Source organism: Gymnoscopelus braueri (genome assembly GCF_963280865.1).
Source record: "Gymnoscopelus braueri genome assembly, chromosome: 2".
Lineage (NCBI taxonomy): Eukaryota > Metazoa > Chordata > Actinopteri > Myctophiformes > Myctophidae > Gymnoscopelus > Gymnoscopelus braueri.
The window spans coordinates 36,338,413-36,345,330 of NC_137604.1; the positions used below are offsets into that span (position 1 = coordinate 36,338,413).

Here is a 6,918-nt window from a genome sequence, read left to right on the forward strand (position 1 = left end):
GCCCCCCTGGAACCCAAAGACCCCTGGGAACCATTGAGCTCAGCTTTGTGCAGTTCAGTTTGGTAGGCCAGGACACAAAACACAACAGTCATCAAAAAGAACTGGCTTTTCAAGCAAGCAACATCATCGTGCGACGGAGTATAAATTAAAGGAGTAGTTCACCCAAAAATGTTTTTATTTTCTATCAATTACACACCCCATGAAGCCTTGAATTCATGGAGACTTTTCAGTTTTTGACGCATTCCTGAGCCAATAATTTGATGACCGGGTGTATTTCCGGTAGGAGTCATTAGCATCTTTCCGCTGGTCATCAAATTATTAGCTTAGGAATGCTTCAAAAACAAAAAAATCTCCATGATTTTCTATCTCCAAGGCTTCATGTGGTGTGTAATTGATAGAAAATTAGTATTTTTTTGGGTGAACTACTCCTTTAAGCTCAACTGTGCCAGTGGTATGGTCTCAGCTTCCACCGGGGTCAGCCCTGCTAAAAACATCAGTACTCATGGGACTTTTCCAACCACATGGTCTACAGTATGTTACATTTACATACACCAAGGCATCATATGACATGTTTTATCTTATTATTCAGTCACTGAAAAATATAATATACATATGTGATTTGTATTTTCTCTAGTAAATACCGGTCCATATCTATCTGTCAGATATGAATTAAATACATCAATAAACGGATGAAACTCCTTATTCAAATTCATATTTGGGTTTATTTCAGAGAAGAGATCTTATAAGCGTCGGAAATGCTTAGAGCGAGGTTCCAGATATATTCTTCTGACGTTTAAACAGAGATACTGAGTTTATACACATAGCGTGGGTTTACGCCTTCCATCATCACGTCAGCCCTGGCTCCATCTTGTTTCGTGTCCTTGGCAACCAGGGTTGTTGTGACATTTATGCATAATGTTTATAACAACAAAACCGTGTGGCAGACTATCTTGAGGGGAAGAAATACATTAAACAGTCTAACACAATGGTGGTATAAGGAAGTTCTCAGCACAGAGTTCAGACCCATGGCTGCTACAAGGACAAGCGAAATCATAACAAATAGTCAAAAACTAAAACAATAGCTCCAGGCAGGAGACATGTTGGCTCCTAGAGGCACAGGCACTTCTAACCATATCGACACATATCAATAACTTGATGTGAGTGAATGAGGCCATGATGACATTACAAAATTATTCATAAAGTATTAAATTCCATAGCCATCAATATGAAAAAGTAGATAAAAGATGCTTGTAAAACATAGTACAGTATTATACCTTAATCGGCTTTTTGACAAAATTATCTGTTTTCCACACTGGACCCTCAATATTGCAGTGATGCTGGATAAGAGAACTGGGGTGATATTTCTTTATTATTTATAATTGATAGTAGACTACTGGAGGTGGACACCGTACCCTGTACACAGTAGGACCCTGTACACAGTACTGTATGTCTCTACTGTATGTTCTCTTCCCCTGTCAGAGTAGGAAACATGCCAACAAGGTGCGGCTCTTCTACATGCTTCATCCTGAAGATGGAGGCCCACCATCCAAGAGACTACGACCTGACAATTCTGTAAGTGGTGTGTGTGAAGTCAAGTTTGAAATGCCACTGTGTAGGTAGGTGTGTGTGTGTCTAATAAAGAGGTTCAGGAGCTCTCAGGGATTATCCCGGTGGCCACTAAGCACCACTGTTCAAGCTGCAGGGGGACAGTTTTAAAGGCCAACAGCACTGGGTCTGTCATGGAAGAAGACAGTCAGGTAGAAAGTAGGTCAAAAAAGTATGTGTGCCTTTCTGTGCGTGCGTGTGTGTGTGTGTGTGTGTGTGTGTGTGTGTGTGTGTGTGTGTGTGTGTGTGTGTGTGTGTGTGTGTGTGTGTGTGTGTGTGTGTGTGTGTGTGTGTGTGTGTGTGTGTGTGCTTGGTGTGGGATGCATTGCACATATGTGCTGTCTCCCTATAATTCTCAGGGAAAACAAATAGTTGCTGAGACAGATTTACATGAAGGAGAACGAAACATGCATACACTCATGAGAGTTCAGGATTCTGCAGTGTAGCACACACACACACACACACACACACACACACACACACACACACACACACACACACACACACACACACACACACACACACACACACACACACACACACACACACACACACACACACACACACAAGAAGACACCTGTCCCCAGGGACATGGTGCAAATAACTGCCTCATTTCCATTCTTATCCCTTATGTAAATGCAAATGGTGTAGGATTTACACTGAATATATCATTCTCAAATAAGCTGTAATGGTGACGATAGGTGCTGCATTTGCCAGTCAGTCTGTGTGTGAAATAACAAACAGATTCCTGCTAGGTTAAGTGCGTCGCACTGATTCTTATGAATGACCAAATGCACCAACTGTAAGGTGTGAATATGCTTAAATGTCCTCCTCCATCCTTCAACCACTTGGAGACCTGAGGCCGATTTTGAAAATGCCATCTAAATCCGAATAGTTTTCTGAAGAACGTATGTTTCTATGTCAGTGGTTCTCAAACCTTTTGATGTCAAGGACCCCCAAAATGATATGTATTTGGCCGCCGACCCCCATATCAAAATATTTTGTTCCAGGGGCCCCCAGAAGGAAAGATTTGAGTTACAAATGTTCGCTTTAAAAAAATATATATATATATATATTCAACGATTTGCAAAAATGTTCACGATTTTTGAATAGCCAAAGTATGAAATGACACAGATCCTGGTTTTAACGGGTTAAGGGCAGGCCTATGTTATACTTTGTCGTACAACAGTGTCATGCAAAAAAAGGGAAAACAGTGACAAGCTCACAATGCATCACACCGCAACACGGCTGCGAGCTTGTAGATCTGCTATTTTTGCAATTATCTATTTATTTCACCTATAATAGCATGCCCAAAATAGGGATGCCAAGTTGAAAGTGGTTAAGTCTGTCTGTGGGTTTTTATAAATATTTAAAAGGTTTTAACAAGAACTTGTGACTAAATAATAAGTACATTGGATCCATTGGAAAACAGGTTCTTGTTTCCATTTCCTGAAAATTAACAGTTTTGGACATAGCTTTCCACCGGACAGCAAATATATAGCTATAATATCAATTCATTGTGCTTATTGTCCTGTGTGGGAAAGCACATCTGGATAAGTTCACATGTATCCATACAGTATGCATGTACAGTTGAAAACATACACATGCATGCACACGCACGCACGCACGCACGCACGCACGCACGCACGCACGCACGCACGCACGCACGCACGCACGCACGCACGCACGCACGCACGCACGCACGCACGCACGCACGCACGCACGCACGCACGCACGCACGCACGCACACACACACACACACACACACACACACACACACACACACACACACACACACACAACCTTTCTGTGTTTCCGAATGCTTGTATTCTATACAATAAAACGTTAACAAAAAGTGTATAATCCATGCATAATAATACCTTTAGAATTGTATGGTAATATTTTTGTAAAGTTTTTCATTGTTCATTTAAAGCATTCTATGTGAAAAACCTAAATACAAAAATACAGAGAACAATATTGATTACTATTAGAGTCTTCAGCTATTCACTCTTCTCAAAACATTTTGCTGTGTTGCTCTGGGCTTTAGATCTATTGATATTTACTGTCACGCTTCTCAGTTATTGACACAAATATCCCATAATGGATGTTGGCTCTTCTGAATGCTTTATGAGTTTGCCTTTCCCTTCTTACATTCATTTTCCTCCTGTTCTACTTCTGAAACGATTATCTTTATCCTTCTGTTCTTCTTTCACTAATTGCCCTCCTTTTTCTACTATCATCTTCCTTTGCTCTTATTGGATAAAGGGAGAAAAGAAAGTTCTTTGAAATATGTGGCAATGTGTGCATTCACAGTAAAATCCTCAGTGATAATTTAGCTCTTGAGAGTGAAAAGGAATGCACCTTCCCGGGTCCATTTTAGTGCATGTCTTTACACTCTCAAGAGTTAAATTAACACTGAGAATGTACTGTAGTTTTCCAAAGTACGTACATTGAGAGAATTATGCAAAGACAGAGCTGTACATAGCCGGATTTCTCTTATTCCCAATTTGTTTAAGACTATTCCTCTTTCCCCCCTCTCTCTCTCTTTCTTTCTTTCTCCCTCCTTCTCTCTGTCTCTCTCTCTCTTTCTCTCTCTCCCTTCTGTCCCTCCCTCCAGGACAGTGCTGACAGTGTGGTAGACAGAAATAAGTGCTGTACACTGTGTAACATGTTTTTCACCTCAGCCATAGTGGCTCAGTCCCACTACCAGGGAAAAACACACGCCAAGAGAATGAGACTAGTGCTGGGAGTGCCGGGAGTGCCAGCAGGTAACACACACGCACGCACACGCACACGCACGCACGCACGCACGCACGCACGCACGCACGCACGCACGCACGCACGCACGCACGCACGCACGCACGCACGCACGCACGCACCACGCACGCACGCACGCACGCACATGCAATCAATACCATCAATCATGCCACCTGAACCATAAATGTTCTTTTCTTTTTTTGTCTTCAGATACCCTGCCCTGTCAACCCATATCACCCCCTGTGATGTCACTGCCCCCTGTCCCACCTGCCAACCAATGGGAATGTGTTGTGCAAGTCGTGCTGTCTGTGTGGGGCATGGTTCAACAACCCCACCATGGCACAGCAGCACTACGATGGCAAGAGGCACCGCAGGAATGCAGACAGAGCACGCCTACTGGAACAGCTGGCAGACAGCCTGGACGGCTGCCAAAACACAGGTAGTTACATACTGTACAGTCCTAGTACTCGAACTGTGTGTGTGTGTGTGTGTGTGTGTGTGTGTGTGTGTGTGTGTGTGTGTGTGTGTGTGTGTGTGTGTGTGTGTGTGTGTGTGTGTGTGTGTGCGTGTGTGTGTGTGTGTGCGTGCGTGTGTGTGTGTGTCGGGGGGGGGGGGGGGGGGGGGGGCGACCAGTGGCTAGGCCGATCAGCGTGATATTTCTTGTGCACACTGCCAGCAGGCCAAGGACCTCAATTTCTGAATATTTCGAATTGGTCAGCGACAACTATGTCATTTTTGTGAATTCATTATGACAGTGCAATTGTCCCCCCAGGCTATGGGATATGTGTCCTGCGAGGCTATGCCTATCCATCCAGCTTATGGGCAACATTACTAACTAGCCAATTACAATGCTCCTGTCCCTCAGGCTCACAGGGTGTACGGTACTAGCCAATCACAGGCATGCAATCGCCGGTACAAATCAGACTCGAACCTGAAATGCCATTCAAAGTTGCATTGTAGTTGATAATTTATGCATGAAAAAAATATATTCTTGTGAAGTGGTGTTGACGATATTGGTGAAGATTGTAAGATCTTATGTCGGTTTGGAGACATGTCTACTGTTAAATGCCCACTGCCTTGCATTGCTTCTTGTGAAGGACTCAATTCAATTGACTGGTGGAGATACAAACATAGTTGACACATGCGATTAACACTCAGACTTTGCGGTTTACAGAGACACCGTAATGACAGAAATCTAACAGACAGATGGAGGAAAGGAAAACAATGAATGTGTGACAGAGACAGGGTTGACGATGTGCAACTGGTTATGGCTGTAGGTAGACATTTCACTCCATACAACACTGTTATTTTTAGTGCGTGCCTCCTGCGGGAGATTTTTAAATGTTTTCCCTCACTGTTGAGTATGCTTGAAGTACTGTACCGTACTAGTATTTTACTGCCTGCAGTGTTGCTACCAGCTGCATTGTAAGTGCATGTGAAATGCTTAGACTTACACATCAGGATTCAAATTATGTTGACTCGATTTCACAAAAGGGAAATAAGGGTTAGAAACAGTAAAATAAGTCTGTACATTGTAATAGTGACTAACATGGAAATGACATGTTGTGAAGAGAGAGACTGAGTGCATTGCTAGTGAGGTATCTACTGTAGATGATCCAGCATGTAACTGGAAAGGATGGGTGAGTGTGTGTGTGTGTGTGTGTGTGTGTGTGTGTGTGTGTGTGTGTGTGTGTGTGTGTGTGTGTGTGTGTGTGAGTGTGAGTGTGAGTGTGAGTGTGAGTGTGTGTGTGTGTGTGTGTGTGTGTGTGTGTGTGTGTGTGTGTGTGTGTGTGTGTGCAGACGTCAGAAGGATGACCATGGGGTGCTGTAATGTGTTCTATATGCAGGGCTTCGAAGCAGCTTCACCTGCAGTGTGTGTACCATGACTCTGAATTCAATCGAACAGTACTACGCACACCTCCAAGGCTCTAAACACCAGAACAAGTGAGTTGCCTCTTCTGTATGCATCTTTCCACGTACTTGTTTTAAGTGTGTGTGTGTGTGTGTGTGTGTGTGTGTGTGTGTGTGTGTGTGTGTGTGTGTGTGTGTGTGTGTGTGTGTGTGTGTGTGTGTGTGTGTGTGTGTGTGTGTGTGTGTGTGTGTGTGTGTGAGTGAGTGAGTGAGTGAGTGAGTGAGTGAGTGAGTGAGAGAAAGTGAGAGAAAGTGAGTGTGTATTGATTGATTGAAAATGTTATTAGGCAAAAGAGTGTAAAACAACACAGTTACATTTATAATACTTTTGTCTAAAAGGTCCGACCAAAAAAGTTCTTGCCGACTTGTTTCCGTTGGGGTCCTTGAATTAATTTCATAGACATATATAGCATATATATATGTACTGTACATGTCTGTCATGTATGTGGTTGTATTTGTTTCTATTCATCCACCAATCTAAACACTTAAACGCTGTAATGCCTAAATGCAGTGAGAGAATAAGTGTGGTCAATGGGATGAAGTGTGCTCTATTGACCACCATGATTGAGCCATCCATCCTAATGGGAAATCATTGCCGCTGCGACAGACCAAAGCAAATACATCATTACAACTTGGACGTTGCCA

General features: G+C 43.1%; 1 pseudogene across 1 annotated transcript in view; it reads left to right on the forward strand.

The window, feature by feature from the left end:
- Positions 1–6,310, forward strand: part of LOC308078820 (zinc finger matrin-type protein 4-like) — a 6,604-nt pseudogene extending 294 nt beyond the window's left edge. The window contains exons 2-5 of the transcript in view: positions 1,480–1,572; positions 4,223–4,373; positions 4,573–4,801; positions 6,210–6,310. The product of the transcript in view is annotated as a zinc finger matrin-type protein 4-like (transcript). The remainder of the gene's footprint in view (positions 1–1,479; positions 1,573–4,222; positions 4,374–4,572; positions 4,802–6,209) is intronic.
- Positions 6,311–6,918: the final 608 nt, after the last annotated feature.